At 45.1% G+C, this 12,500-nt stretch overlaps 30 non-coding genes across 30 annotated transcripts in view; all 30 read left to right on the top strand.

The window, feature by feature from the left end:
• Positions 1-2,920: 2,920 nt before the first annotated feature.
• On the top strand, positions 2,921-3,039 carry LOC133432550 (5S ribosomal RNA). The gene has a single exon (XR_009776834.1). It is a non-coding gene; the product is annotated as a 5S ribosomal RNA (ribosomal RNA).
• A 199-nt stretch (positions 3,040-3,238) lies between these two features.
• Positions 3,239-3,357, top strand: LOC133432671 (5S ribosomal RNA). Its single transcript, XR_009776952.1, has one exon. It is a non-coding gene; the product is annotated as a 5S ribosomal RNA (ribosomal RNA).
• Positions 3,358-3,574: 217 nt separating this feature from the next.
• On the top strand, positions 3,575-3,693 carry LOC133432537 (5S ribosomal RNA). Its single transcript, XR_009776820.1, has one exon. It is a non-coding gene; the product is annotated as a 5S ribosomal RNA (ribosomal RNA).
• A 199-nt stretch (positions 3,694-3,892) lies between these two features.
• LOC133432536 (5S ribosomal RNA) lies at positions 3,893-4,011 on the top strand. Its single transcript, XR_009776819.1, has one exon. It is a non-coding gene; the product is annotated as a 5S ribosomal RNA (ribosomal RNA).
• Positions 4,012-4,226: 215 nt separating this feature from the next.
• Positions 4,227-4,345, top strand: LOC133432521 (5S ribosomal RNA). The gene has a single exon (XR_009776805.1). It is a non-coding gene; the product is annotated as a 5S ribosomal RNA (ribosomal RNA).
• A 199-nt stretch (positions 4,346-4,544) lies between these two features.
• Positions 4,545-4,663, top strand: LOC133432512 (5S ribosomal RNA). Its single transcript, XR_009776796.1, has one exon. It is a non-coding gene; the product is annotated as a 5S ribosomal RNA (ribosomal RNA).
• Positions 4,664-4,878: 215 nt separating this feature from the next.
• Positions 4,879-4,997, top strand: LOC133432645 (5S ribosomal RNA). The gene has a single exon (XR_009776927.1). It is a non-coding gene; the product is annotated as a 5S ribosomal RNA (ribosomal RNA).
• Positions 4,998-5,214: 217 nt separating this feature from the next.
• Positions 5,215-5,333, top strand: LOC133432549 (5S ribosomal RNA). Its single transcript, XR_009776832.1, has one exon. It is a non-coding gene; the product is annotated as a 5S ribosomal RNA (ribosomal RNA).
• Positions 5,334-5,532: 199 nt separating this feature from the next.
• LOC133432675 (5S ribosomal RNA) lies at positions 5,533-5,651 on the top strand. The gene has a single exon (XR_009776956.1). It is a non-coding gene; the product is annotated as a 5S ribosomal RNA (ribosomal RNA).
• Positions 5,652-5,868: 217 nt separating this feature from the next.
• On the top strand, positions 5,869-5,987 carry LOC133432527 (5S ribosomal RNA). The gene has a single exon (XR_009776810.1). It is a non-coding gene; the product is annotated as a 5S ribosomal RNA (ribosomal RNA).
• Positions 5,988-6,204: 217 nt separating this feature from the next.
• LOC133432548 (5S ribosomal RNA) lies at positions 6,205-6,323 on the top strand. Its single transcript, XR_009776831.1, has one exon. It is a non-coding gene; the product is annotated as a 5S ribosomal RNA (ribosomal RNA).
• Positions 6,324-6,522: 199 nt separating this feature from the next.
• On the top strand, positions 6,523-6,641 carry LOC133432460 (5S ribosomal RNA). Its single transcript, XR_009776747.1, has one exon. It is a non-coding gene; the product is annotated as a 5S ribosomal RNA (ribosomal RNA).
• A 217-nt stretch (positions 6,642-6,858) lies between these two features.
• LOC133432793 (5S ribosomal RNA) lies at positions 6,859-6,977 on the top strand. Its single transcript, XR_009777069.1, has one exon. It is a non-coding gene; the product is annotated as a 5S ribosomal RNA (ribosomal RNA).
• A 199-nt stretch (positions 6,978-7,176) lies between these two features.
• On the top strand, positions 7,177-7,295 carry LOC133432459 (5S ribosomal RNA). Its single transcript, XR_009776746.1, has one exon. It is a non-coding gene; the product is annotated as a 5S ribosomal RNA (ribosomal RNA).
• Positions 7,296-7,512: 217 nt separating this feature from the next.
• On the top strand, positions 7,513-7,631 carry LOC133432636 (5S ribosomal RNA). Its single transcript, XR_009776918.1, has one exon. It is a non-coding gene; the product is annotated as a 5S ribosomal RNA (ribosomal RNA).
• Positions 7,632-7,848: 217 nt separating this feature from the next.
• LOC133432738 (5S ribosomal RNA) lies at positions 7,849-7,967 on the top strand. Its single transcript, XR_009777016.1, has one exon. It is a non-coding gene; the product is annotated as a 5S ribosomal RNA (ribosomal RNA).
• Positions 7,968-8,166: 199 nt separating this feature from the next.
• On the top strand, positions 8,167-8,285 carry LOC133432697 (5S ribosomal RNA). The gene has a single exon (XR_009776976.1). It is a non-coding gene; the product is annotated as a 5S ribosomal RNA (ribosomal RNA).
• A 199-nt stretch (positions 8,286-8,484) lies between these two features.
• Positions 8,485-8,603, top strand: LOC133432497 (5S ribosomal RNA). The gene has a single exon (XR_009776782.1). It is a non-coding gene; the product is annotated as a 5S ribosomal RNA (ribosomal RNA).
• A 216-nt stretch (positions 8,604-8,819) lies between these two features.
• Positions 8,820-8,938, top strand: LOC133432700 (5S ribosomal RNA). The gene has a single exon (XR_009776979.1). It is a non-coding gene; the product is annotated as a 5S ribosomal RNA (ribosomal RNA).
• A 217-nt stretch (positions 8,939-9,155) lies between these two features.
• Positions 9,156-9,274, top strand: LOC133432674 (5S ribosomal RNA). The gene has a single exon (XR_009776955.1). It is a non-coding gene; the product is annotated as a 5S ribosomal RNA (ribosomal RNA).
• A 217-nt stretch (positions 9,275-9,491) lies between these two features.
• Positions 9,492-9,610, top strand: LOC133432634 (5S ribosomal RNA). The gene has a single exon (XR_009776917.1). It is a non-coding gene; the product is annotated as a 5S ribosomal RNA (ribosomal RNA).
• Positions 9,611-9,827: 217 nt separating this feature from the next.
• On the top strand, positions 9,828-9,946 carry LOC133432737 (5S ribosomal RNA). The gene has a single exon (XR_009777015.1). It is a non-coding gene; the product is annotated as a 5S ribosomal RNA (ribosomal RNA).
• Positions 9,947-10,145: 199 nt separating this feature from the next.
• Positions 10,146-10,264, top strand: LOC133432696 (5S ribosomal RNA). The gene has a single exon (XR_009776975.1). It is a non-coding gene; the product is annotated as a 5S ribosomal RNA (ribosomal RNA).
• Positions 10,265-10,463: 199 nt separating this feature from the next.
• LOC133432496 (5S ribosomal RNA) lies at positions 10,464-10,582 on the top strand. The gene has a single exon (XR_009776781.1). It is a non-coding gene; the product is annotated as a 5S ribosomal RNA (ribosomal RNA).
• A 216-nt stretch (positions 10,583-10,798) lies between these two features.
• Positions 10,799-10,917, top strand: LOC133432699 (5S ribosomal RNA). The gene has a single exon (XR_009776978.1). It is a non-coding gene; the product is annotated as a 5S ribosomal RNA (ribosomal RNA).
• Positions 10,918-11,134: 217 nt separating this feature from the next.
• On the top strand, positions 11,135-11,253 carry LOC133432672 (5S ribosomal RNA). Its single transcript, XR_009776953.1, has one exon. It is a non-coding gene; the product is annotated as a 5S ribosomal RNA (ribosomal RNA).
• Positions 11,254-11,470: 217 nt separating this feature from the next.
• LOC133432603 (5S ribosomal RNA) lies at positions 11,471-11,589 on the top strand. The gene has a single exon (XR_009776888.1). It is a non-coding gene; the product is annotated as a 5S ribosomal RNA (ribosomal RNA).
• A 217-nt stretch (positions 11,590-11,806) lies between these two features.
• LOC133432547 (5S ribosomal RNA) lies at positions 11,807-11,925 on the top strand. Its single transcript, XR_009776830.1, has one exon. It is a non-coding gene; the product is annotated as a 5S ribosomal RNA (ribosomal RNA).
• Positions 11,926-12,124: 199 nt separating this feature from the next.
• On the top strand, positions 12,125-12,243 carry LOC133432622 (5S ribosomal RNA). Its single transcript, XR_009776905.1, has one exon. It is a non-coding gene; the product is annotated as a 5S ribosomal RNA (ribosomal RNA).
• Positions 12,244-12,442: 199 nt separating this feature from the next.
• LOC133432510 (5S ribosomal RNA) overlaps positions 12,443-12,500 on the top strand; it is a 119-nt gene continuing 61 nt past the window's right edge. Inside the window, exon 1 of the ribosomal RNA XR_009776794.1 lies at positions 12,443-12,500. This exon is cut by the window's right edge and continues 61 nt beyond it. This is a non-coding gene — a ribosomal RNA (5S ribosomal RNA).

The raw sequence follows: 12,500 nt of genomic DNA, 5'->3' as shown, positions 1-12,500 counted from the left end.
TGGGGAACTACAGGCCAATCACACTACTGAATACAGACTACAAGGTGTTAATGAAAGTTTTTGCAAACAGACTAAAATATACTTTAAAATCAATCGTTCCAATAACACAAGCCTACAGTGTGCCGGATAGGGATATTGCAGACACAATTCTGAATATTAAAGGGATGGTGGAATATTTGAGGGCATCGGGAGAGGAGGGGATTATGTTGGCTTTAGATTTTAATAAAGCGTTTGATAGGGTGGAGCACGATTTTATGTGGGGAGTTCTAGAGCGGGTGGGATATGGTGAGAGGTTTAGAGGATGGTTAAAATTGATGTACAGACATGCGGTGGGGAGGGTGAAAGTGAATGGTGTTTTAACGGAAGTCTTCAAATTAGGGAGGTCAGTTAGGCAGGGGTGTCCGATGTCAGCACTCTTATACACGGTGGTGGCAGAGCCCTTGGCATGTATGATTAAAAGGGATGGAGAAATAAGAGGGATTGAGGTACAAGGTGGGGGTGGTCTTAGTAAAATACAGCAATACGCGGATGACACAACGGTGACTGTAAGGGATATGGCAAGTATAAAAAGGGTGGTGGAATTGATGGAAATATATGGGAAGGCATCAGGTGCAAGAATAAATATGTTAAAGTCAGAAATCATGTTTTTAAATGGGGTAGTGGCAAGTGGGGGAGTACCATTCAAGGTACAGGAGCACAGGATGAAGGTTCTCGGGATATATGTGGGGATGGAGGGGGAGAGGGTGAGGGATGAAACATGGTCAGAGGTACTGAATAAAATACAGAGGGTGCTGAATTTTTGGAAGCTGAGGCGACTGACGGTTAAAGGGCGGGTGGTGGTGGTGAATAGTCTTTTGTTTTCAAAAATGGTTTATGTAATGGAGGTGCTAGAAGTGCCAGAATGGGTGGTGAAGAAATTGAATGAACTGATGGGGGGTTTTATATGGGGTGGGAAGAAAAGTAGAATAGCGAGAGCAACCTTGATTGGGGGGTATGAGCAGGGAGGTTTGAAATTAGTTGACATAGAGAGCAAAAAGAAGGCTTTAAGAATAAAACGGGGGAGGGCTTTCTTGTATGGGGAGGGAGAGCACTGCTGGAAGAAGGTGATGGGGTTTTTTTTAAAGAGGAAGCTGGGAAATGAGTTTGCAATGCTAATGCAGACAAACGCTTACCTGACGGCAGGACTCCCGCAGTTCTATAGAGAGATCCTGGCTGCACAGGCAGAGCTGCTGAAAAACGCGAGGTGGGACTGCACAGATCTGGAGACCATTAGAGAGGTGCCATTGTTTGGCAACGGGAACATCAAACATGAAGGACAGCCACTAAAGCCAAAATACTTTGTGGAAGCGGGACTCATGCAAATAAAACATGTCATGTATGAAGTGGTGCCAGGTTTTTTGTCGGCTACAGCCATTTACGAATGTGTGCATGAATACAATGATAGAATAAGTTTAGAGCAGGTAAGGAAGGACTACGAATTAGTGAAACAGAGCATACCGGGAAGGTGGAGGGAGAAAATAGACACAGAGGTGGTAGTGAATAGGACCGGGAGGGTACCGATGTTGTATATAGAGAGGGGGGGGGAATGGGTGACTTTGGAGGGAGTGAAAGTGAAACAGCTATACAGAATGTTTGTGAAACAGGTGGTGAAACTCCCGGCTTCCCTGGAGAACTGGTGCAGGGCAGATGGGACTCTGAACATAAAACAAGTGTGGGGGAAATGGAAGATTAAAGAAAACAGCATTGAAGCCGAGGATAATGATTTTAAACTACGACATAGGAAGATTTTTACGAATGTGGTCATGCACCAGTTTGACAGGGAGGTCGGGAGGATGTGTGATGTCTGTAAGGAGAAGGATGAGGATATTAGACACATGTATGTGGAGTGCGTGAGATTACGGCCGTTTTTTAAGAGACTGAAAACCTGTATGGTGGACAAGTTGAACATGGAATGGGAGATGGAGGATGGGTGGGACAAATTTGTGTTATTTGGGATTTGGGAGAAGAGCAGGGTGGAAAATAGTGGGCTGTGCAAATTTTTACTGAGCCATGCACGGTGGGCCATCAAAGCCAGAAGGAATGTGGCTCGGTTTGAAGGGAGGGTGGCACCGATTTGGGTGTTTTTCAAGGGCTTAGTGAAAAAACAGATTAATTATAAATACATCTGTGGGATTGAAGGTTTCGCCCCTCTCTTTTTGAGGGGGAACACGCTGGTGTCTGTGGACGAGAGGGAGAGATTGGTATGGGATTGGGGGGGAGGGGGTGGAGGGATTGGGGGAGCGGAAGTGAGTGATTGAAGGTTTTCTTCCATGTGATAAGGGGTATGGGGTATGTGTTGTACTGTTTTGTTTTTTTTTGCTGGTTTGTTACATGGTTTTTTGTGTATTTTTGCACATGCGTGTATAGAGATATATGTTTGAAGTTTGTAATATTATAAGTTGTTTTTTTGTTTTTTTTTGTTTTTTTTGTTGTTGAAATAGGAGAGTATAAAAAAGTGAAGAGAGGGCTTTGTGTAAAAGTAGCAGAAAAATTGTTTTATTTTTTGTCTGGTATGCAGGAATGTATATAAAATATATTTTTTAACGAAAATGTATTTTCATAATAAAAGACAAAAAAAAAAAAAGATGCGCCCGATCTCGTCTGATCTCGGAAGCTAAGCAGGGTCGGGCCGGGTTAGTACTTGGATGGGAGACCGCCTGGGAATATCAGGTGCTGTAAGCTTTTTCAACCAGCAGAGAGCGCTCTCGCTTAATCTACCCACACATATTTCAACGTGGTAACAGCGACAGCTCACGTCCTAAAGTGTTTTGCACATGGTTAAGGCACTTTAACTCCAACAAATAAAACCAACAAATCAATGACTTATATTCTATGACTTATCTTCAACTCCATATAAGAGGTATTTCAAGCTGCAGCTTCAGCTTACGGCCATACCAGCCTGGATGCGCCCGATCTCGTCTGATCTCGGAAGCTAAGCAGGGTCGGGCCTGGTTAGTACTTGGATGGGAGACCGCCTGGGAATATCAGGTGCTGTAAGCTTTTTCAACCAGCAGAGAGCGCTCTCGCTTAATCTACCCACACATATTTCAACGTGGTAACAGCGACAGCTCACGTCCTAAAGGGTTTTGCACATGGTTAAGGCACTTTAACTCCAACAAATAAAACCAACAAATCAATGACTTATATGCTATGACTTATCTTCAACTCCATATAAGAGGTATTTCAAGCTGCGGCTTCTGCTTACGGCCATACCAGCCTGGATGCGCCCGATCTCGTCTGATCTCGGAAGCTAAGCAGCTTCGGGCCTGGTTAGTACTTGGATGGGAGACCGCCTGGGAATACCAGGTGCTGTAAGAATTTTCAACCAGCAGAGAGCGCCCTCGCTTAATCTACCCACACATATTTCAACGTGGTAACAGCGACAGCTCACGTCCAAAAGTGTTTTTCACATGGTTAAGGCACTTTAACTCCAACAAATAAGCGCTTCTAAATTATTATCACCAACAAATCAATGACTTGTATTATATGACTTATCTTCAACTCCATATAAGAAGTATTTCAAGCTGCAGCTTCAGCTTATGGCCATACCAGCCTGGATGCGCCCGATCTCGTCTGATCTCGGAAGCTAAGCAGGGTCGGGCCTGGTTAGTACTTGGATGGGAGACCGCCTGGGAATACCAGGTGCTGTAAGCTTTTTCAACCAGCAGAGAGCGCTCTCGCTTAATCTACCCACACATATTTCAACGTGGTAAGAGCGACAGCTCACGTCCAAAAGTGTTAGGCACATGGTTAAGGCACTTTAACTCCAACAAATAAAACCAACAAATCAATGACTTATATTCTATGACTTATCTTCAACTCCATATAAGAGGTATTTCAAGCTGCAGCTTCTGCTTATGGCCATACCAGCCTGGATGCGCCCGATCTCGTCTGATCTCGGAAGCTAAGCAGGGTCGGGCCTGGTTAGTACTTGGATGGGAGACCGCCTGGGAATACCAGGTGCTGTAAGCTTTTTCAACCAGCAGAGAGCGCTCTCGCTTAATCTACCCACACATATTTCAACGTGGTAAGAGCGACAGCTCACGTCCAAAGTGTTTTTCACATGGTTAAGGCACTTTAACTCCAACAAATAAGCGCTTCTAAATTATTATCACCAACAAATCAATGACTTGTATTAATGACTTATCTTCAACTCCATATAAGAAGTATTTCAAGCTGCAGCTTCAGCTTATGGCCATACCAGCCTGGATGCGCCCGATCTCGTCTGATCTCGGAAGCTAAGCAGGGTAGGGCCTGGTTAGTACTTGGATGGGAGACCGCCTGGGAATACCAGGTGCTGTAAGCTTTTTCAACCAGCAGAGAGCGCTCTCGCTTAATCTACCCACACATATTTCAACGTGGTAAGAGCGACAGCTCACGTCCAAAAGTGTTTTGCACATGGTTAAGGCACTTTAACTCCAACAAATAAAACCAACAAATCAATGACTTATATTCTATGACTTATCTTCAACTCCATATAAGAGGTATTTCAAGCTGCAGCTTCTGCTTACGGCCATACCAGCCTGGATGCGCCCGATCTCGTCTGATCTCGGAAGCTAAGCAGGGTCGGGCCTGGTTAGTACTTGGATGGGAGACCGCCTGGGAATACCAGGTGCTGTAAGCATTTTCAACCAGCAGAGAGCGCTCTCGCTTAATCTACCCACACATATTTCAACGTGGTAACAGCGACAGCTCACGTCCAAAAGTGTTTTTCACATGGTTAAGGCACTTTAACTCCAACAAATAAGCGCTTCTAAATTATTATCACCAACAAATCAATGATATATTATATGACTTATCTTCAACTCCATATAAGAGGTATTTCAAGCAGCAGCTTCTGCTTACGGCCATACCAGCCTGGATGCGCCCGATCTTGTCTGATCTCGGAAGCTAAGCAGGGTCGGGCCTGGTTAGTACTTGGATGGGAGACCGCCTGGGAATACCAGGTGCTGTAAGCATTTTCAACCAGCAGAGAGCGCTCTCGCTTAATCTACCCACACATGTTTCAACGTGGTAACAGCGACAGCTCACGTCCTAAAGTGTTTTGCACATGGTTAAGGCACTTTAACTCCAACAAATAAGCACTTCTAAATTATTATCATCAACAAATCAATGACTTATATTATATGACTTATCTTCAACTCCATATAAGAGGTATTTCAAGCTGCAGCTTCAGCTTACGGCCATACCAGCCTGGATGCGCCCGATCTCGTCTGATCTCGGAAGCTAAGCAGGGTCGGGCCTGGTTAGTACTTGGATGGGAGACCGCCTGGGAATATCAGGTGCTGTAAGCTTTTTCAACCAGCAGAGAGCGCTCTCGCTTAATCTACCCACACATATTTCAACGTGGTAACAGCGACAGCTCACGTCCTAAAGTGTTTTGCACATGGTTAAGGCACTTTAACTCCAACAAATAAAACCAACAAATCAATGACTTATATGCTATGACTTATCTTCAACTCCATATAAGAGGTATTTCAAGCTGCAGCTTCTGCTTACGGCCATACAAGCCTGGATGCGCCCGATCTCGTCTGATCTCGGAAGCTAAGCAGGGTCGGGCCTGGTTAGTACTTGGATGGGAGACCGCCTGGGAATACCAGGTGCTGTAAGCTTTTTCAACCAGCAGAGAACGCTCTCGCTTAATCTAGCCACACATATTTCAACGTGGTAACAGCGACAGCTCACGTCCTAAAGTGTTTTGCACATGGTTAAGGCACTTTAACTCCAACAAATAAGCGCTTCTAAATTATTATCACCAACAAATCAATGACTTATATTTTATGACTTATCTTCAACTCCATATAAGAGGTATTTCAAGCTGCAGCTTCTGCTTACGGCCATACCAGCCTTGATGCGCCCGATCTCATCTGATCTCGGAAGCTAAGCAGGGTCGGGCCTGGTTAGTACTTGGATGGGAGACCGCCTGGGAATACCAGGTGCTGTAAGCTTTTTCAACCAGCAGAGAGCGCTCTCGCTTAATCTACCCACACATATTTCAACGTGGTAACAGCGACAGCTCACGTCCTAAAGTGTTTTTCACATGGTTAAGGCACTTTAACTCCAACAAATATGCGCTTCTAAATTATTATCACCAACAAATCAATGACTTATATTATATGACTTATCTTCAACTCCATATAAGAGGTATTTCAAGCTGCAGCTTCAGCTTACGGCCATACCAGCCTGGATGCGCCCGATCTCGTCTGATCTCGGAAGCTAAGCAGGGTCGGGCCTGGTTAGTACTTGGATGGGAGACCGCCTGGGAATATCAGGTGCTGTAAGCTTTTTCAACCAGCAGAGAGCGCTCTCGCTTAATCTACCCACACATATTTCAACGTGGTAACAGCGACAGCTCACGTCCTAAAGTGTTTTGCACATGGTTAAGGCACTTTAACTCCAACAAATAAAACCAACAAATCAATGACTTATATTCTATGACTTATCTTCAACTCCATATAAGAGGTATATCAAGCTGCAGCTTCTGCTTACGGCCATACCAGCCTGGATGCGCCCGATCTCGTCTGATCTCGGAAGCTAAGCAGGGTCGGGCCTGGTTAGTACTTGGATGGGAGACCGCCTGGGAATACCAGGTGCTGTAAGCTTTTTCAACCAGCAGAGAGCGCTCTCGCTTAATCTACCCACACAAATTTCAACGTGGTAACAGCGACAGCTCACGTCCTAAAGTGTTTTGCACATGGTTGAGGCACTTTAACTCCAACAAATAAGCGCTTCTAAATTATTATCACCAACAAATCAATGACTTATATTATATGACTTATCTTCAACTCCATATAAGAGGTATTTCAAGCTGCAGCTTCAGCTCACGGCCATACCAGCGTGGATGCGCCCGATCTCGTCTGATCTCGGAAGCTAAGCAGGGTCGGGCCTGGTTAGTACTTGGATGGGAGACCGCCTGGGAATACCAGGTGCTGTAAGCATTTTCAACCAGCAGAGAACGCTCTCGCTTAATCTACCCACACATATTTCAACGTGGTAACAGCGACAGCTCACGTCCTAAAGTGTTTTGCACATGGTTAAGGCACTTTAACTCCAACAAATAAAACCAACAAATCAATGACTTATATTCTATGACTTATCTTCAACTCCATACAAGAGGTATTTCAAGCTGCAGCTTCTGCTTACGGCCATACCAGCCTGGATGCGCCCGATCTCGTCTGATCTCGGAAGCTAAGCAGGGTCGGGCCTGGTTAGTACTTGGATGGGAGACCGCCTGGGAATACCAGGTGCTGTAAGCTTTTTCAACCAGCAGAGAGCGCTCTCGCTTAATCTACCCACACAAATTTCAACGTGGTAACAGCGACAGCTCACGTCCTAAAGTGTTTTGCACATGGTTAAGGCACTTTAACTCCAACAAATAAGCGCTTCTAAATTATTATCACCAACAAATCAATGACTTATATTATATGACTTATCTTCAACTCCATATAAGAGGTATTTCAAGCTGCAGCTTCTGCTTACGTCCATACCAGCCTGGATGCGCCCGATCTCGTCTGATCTCGGAAGCTAAGCAGGGTCGGGCCTGGTTAGTACTTGGATGGGAGACCGCCTGGGAATACCAGGTGCTGTAAGCTTTTTCAACCAGCAGAGAGCGCTCTCGCTTAATCTACCCACACATATTTCAACGTGGTAACAGCGACAGCTCACGTCCTAAAGTGTTTTGCACATGGTTAAGGCACTTTAACTCCAACAAATAAGCGCTTCTAAATTATTATCACCAACAAATCAATGACTTATATTATATGACTTATCTTCAACTCCATATAAGAGGTATTTCAAGCTGCAGCTTCAGCTTACGGCCATACCAGCCTCGATGCGCCCGATCTCGTCTGATCTCGGAAGCTAAGCAGGGTCGGGCCTGGTTAGTACTTGGATGGGAGACCGCCTGGGAATACCAGGTGCTGTATGCTTTTTCAACCAGCAGAGAACGCTCTCGCTTAATCTACCCACACTTATTTCAACGTGGTAACTGCGACAGCTCACGTCCTAAAGTGTTTTGCACATGGTTAAGGCACCTTAACTCCAACAAATAAAACCAACAGATCAATGACTTATATTCTATGACTTATCTTCAACTCCATATAAGAGGTATTTCAAGCTGCAGCTTCTGCTTACGGCCATACCAGCCTGGATGAGCCCGATCTCGTCTGATCTCGGAAGCTAAGCAGGGTCGGGCCTGGTTAGTACTTGGATGGGAAACCGCCTGGGAATACCAGGTGCTGTAAGCTTTTTCAACCAGCAGAGAGCGCTCTCGCTTAATCTACACACACATATTTCAACGTGGTAACAGCGACAGCTCACGTCCTAAAATGTTTTGCACATGGTTAAGGCACTTTAACTCCAACAAATAAAACCAACAAATCAATGACTTATATTCTATGACTTATCTTCAACTCCCTATAAGAGGTATTTCAAGCTGCAGCTTCTGCTTACGGCCATACCAGCCTGGATGCGCCCGATCTCGTCTGATCTCGGAAGCTAAGCAGGGTCGGGCCTGGTTAGTACTTGGATGGGAGACCGCCTGGGAATACCTGGTGCTGTAAGCTTTTTCAACCAGCAGAGAGCGCTCTCGCTTAATCTACCCACACATATTTCAACGAGGTAACAGCGACAGCTCACGTCCTAAAGTGTTTTGCACATGGTTAAGGCACTTTAACTCCAACAAATAAGCGCTTCTAAATTATTATCACCAACAAATCAATGACTTGTATTATATACTTATCTTCAACTCCATATAAGAAGTATTTCAAGCTGCAGCTTCAGCTTACGGCCATACCAGCCTGGATGCGCCCGATCTCGTCTGATCTCGGAAGCTAAGCAGGGTCGGGCCTTGTTAGTACTTGGATGGGAGACCGCCTGGGAATACCAGGTGCTGTAAGCATGTTCAACCAGCAGAGAGCACTCTCGCTTAATCTACCCACACATATTTCAACGTGGTAACAGCGACAGCTCACGTCCAAAAGAGTTTTTCACATGGTTAAGGCACTTTAACTCCAACAAATAAGTGCTTCTAAATTATTATCACCAACAAATCAATGACTTATATTATATGACTTATCTTCAACTCCATATAAGAGGTATTTCAAGCTGCAGCTTCTGCTTACGGCCATACAAGCCTGGATGCGCCCGATCTCGTCTGATCTCGGAAGCTAAGCAGGGTCGGGCCTGGTTAGTACTTGGATGGGAGACCGCCTGGGAATACCAGGTGCTGTAAGCTTTTTCAACCAGCAGAGAGCGCTCTCGCTTAATCTACCCACACAAATTTCAACGTGGTAACAGCGACAGCTCACGTCCTAAAGTGTTTTGCACATGGTTAAGGCACTTTAACTCCAACAAATAAGCGCTTCTAAATTATTATCACCAACAAATCAATGACTTATATTATATGACTTATCTTCAACTCCATATAAGAGGTATTTCAAGCTGCAGCTTCTGCTTACGTCCATACCAGCCTGGATGCGCCCGATCTCGTCTGATCTCGGAAGCTAAGCAGGGTCGGGCCTGGTTAGTACTTGGATGGGAGACCGCCTGGGAATACCAGGTGCTGTAAGCTTTTTCAACCAGCAGAGAGCGCTCTCGCTTAATCTACCCACACATATTTCAACGTGGTAACAGCGACAGCTCACGTCCTAAAGTGTTTTGCACATGGTTAAGGCACTTTAACTCCAACAAATAAGCGCTTCTAAATTATTATCACCAACAAATCAATGACTTATATTATATGACTTATCTTCAACTCCATATAAGAGGTATTTCAAGCTGCAGCTTCAGCTTACGGCCATACCAGCCTCGATGCGCCCGATCTCGTCTGATCTCGGAAGCTAAGCAGGGTCGGGCCTGGTTAGTACTTGGATGGGAGACCGCCTGGGAATACCAGGTGCTGTATGCTTTTTCAACCAGCAGAGAACGCTCTCGCTTAATCTACCCACACTTATTTCAACGTGGTAACTGCGACAGCTCACGTCCTAAAGTGTTTTGCACATGGTTAAGGCACCTTAACTCCAACAAATAAAACCAACAGATCAATGACTTATATTCTATGACTTATCTTCAACTCCATATAAGAGGTATTTCAAGCTGCAGCTTCTGCTTACGGCCATACCAGCCTGGATGAGCCCGATCTCGTCTGATCTCGGAAGCTAAGCAGGGTCGGGCCTGGTTAGTACTTGGATGGGAAACCGCCTGGGAATACCAGGTGCTGTAAGCTTTTTCAACCAGCAGAGAGCGCTCTCGCTTAATCTACACACACATATTTCAACGTGGTAACAGCGACAGCTCACGTCCTAAAATGTTTTGCACATGGTTAAGGCACTTTAACTCCAACAAATAAAACCAACAAATCAATGACTTATATTCTATGACTTATCTTCAACTCCCTATAAGAGGTATTTCAAGCTGCAGCTTCTGCTTACGGCCATACCAGCCTGGATGCGCCCGATCTCGTCTGATCTCGGAAGCTAAGCAGGGTCGGGCCTGGTTAGTACTTGGATGGGAGACCGCCTGGGAATACCTGGTGCTGTAAGCTTTTTCAACCAGCAGAGAGCGCTCTCGCTTAATCTACCCACACATATTTCAACGAGGTAACAGCGACAGCTCACGTCCTAAAGTGTTTTGCACATGGTTAAGGCACTTTAACTCCAACAAATAAGCGCTTCTAAATTATTATCACCAACAAATCAATGACTTGTATTATATACTTATCTTCAACTCCATATAAGAAGTATTTCAAGCTGCAGCTTCAGCTTACGGCCATACCAGCCTGGATGCGCCCGATCTCGTCTGATCTCGGAAGCTAAGCAGGGTCGGGCCTTGTTAGTACTTGGATGGGAGACCGCCTGGGAATACCAGGTGCTGTAAGCATGTTCAACCAGCAGAGAGCACTCTCGCTTAATCTACCCACACATATTTCAACGTGGTAACAGCGACAGCTCACGTCCAAAAGAGTTTTTCACATGGTTAAGGCACTTTAACTCCAACAAATAAGTGCTTCTAAATTATTATCACCAACAAATCAATGACTTATATTATATGACTTATCTTCAACTCCATATAAGAGGTATTTCAAGCTGCAGCTTCTGCTTACGGCCATACAAGCCTGGATGCGCCCGATCTCGTCTGATCTCGGAAGCTAAGCAGGGTCGGGCCTGGTTAGTACTTGGATGGGAGACCGCCTGGGAATACCAGGTGCTGTAAGCTTTTTCAACCAGCAGAGAACGCTCTCGCTTAATCTAGCCACACATATTTCAACGTGGTAACAGCGACAGCTCACGTCCTAAAGTGTTTTGCACATGGTTAAGGCACTTTAACTCCAACAAATAAGCGCTTCTAAATTATTATCACCAACAAATCAATGACTTATATTTTATGACTTATCTTCAACTCCATATAAGAGGTATTTCAAGCTGCAGCTTCTGCTTACGGCCATACCAGCCTTGATGCGCCCGATCTCATCTGATCTCGGAAGCTAAGCAGGGTTGGGCCTGGTTAGTACTTGGATGGGAGACCGCCTGGGAATACCAGGTGCTGTAAGCTTTTTCAACCAGCAGAGAGCGCTCTCGCTTAATCTACCCACACATATTTCAACGTGGTAATAGCGACAGCTCACGTCCTAAAGTGTTTTTCACATGGTTAAGGCACTTTAACTCCAACAAATATGCGCTTCTAAATTATTATCACCAACAAATCAATGACTTATATTATATGACTTATCTTCAACTCCATATAAGAGGTATTTCAAGCTGCAGCTTCAGCTTACGGCCATACCAGCCTGGATGCGCCCGATCTCGTCTGATCTCGGAAGCTAAGCAGGGTCGGGCCTGGTTAGTACTTGGATGGGAGACCGCCTGGGAATATCAGGTGCTGTAAGCTTTTTCAACCAGCAGAGAGCGCTCTCGCTTAATCTACCCACACATATTTCAACGTGGTAACAGCGACAGCTCACGTCCTAAAGTGTTTTGCACATGGTTAAGGCACTTTAACTCCAACAAATAAAACCAACAAATCAATGACTTATATTCTATGACTTATCTTCAACTCCATATAAGAGGTATTTCAAGCAGCAGATTCTGCTTACGGCCATACCAGCCTGGATGCGCCCGATCTCGTCTGATCTCGGAAGCTAAGCAGGGTCGGGCCAGGTTAGTACTTGGATAGGAGACCGCCTGGGAATACCAGGTGCTGTAAGCATTTTCAACCAGCAGAGAACGCTCTCGCTTAATCTACCCACACATATTTCAACGTGGTAACAGCGACAGCTCACGTCCTAAAGTGTTTTGCACATGGTTAAGGCACTTTAACTCCAACAAATAAAACCAACAAATCAATGACTTATATTCTATGACTTATCTTCAACTCCATATAAGAGGTATATCAAGCTGCAGCTTCTGCTTACGGCCATACCAGCCTGGATGCGCCCGATCTCGTCTGATCTCGGAAGCTAAGCA

This window comes from Cololabis saira, unplaced genomic scaffold (genome assembly GCF_033807715.1).
Source record: "Cololabis saira isolate AMF1-May2022 unplaced genomic scaffold, fColSai1.1 scf043, whole genome shotgun sequence".
NCBI classification, from domain to species: domain Eukaryota; kingdom Metazoa; phylum Chordata; class Actinopteri; order Beloniformes; family Belonidae; genus Cololabis; species Cololabis saira.
Note: the sequence above shows the minus strand (reverse complement) of the source record. Positions and strands in the feature narration are given on the sequence as shown.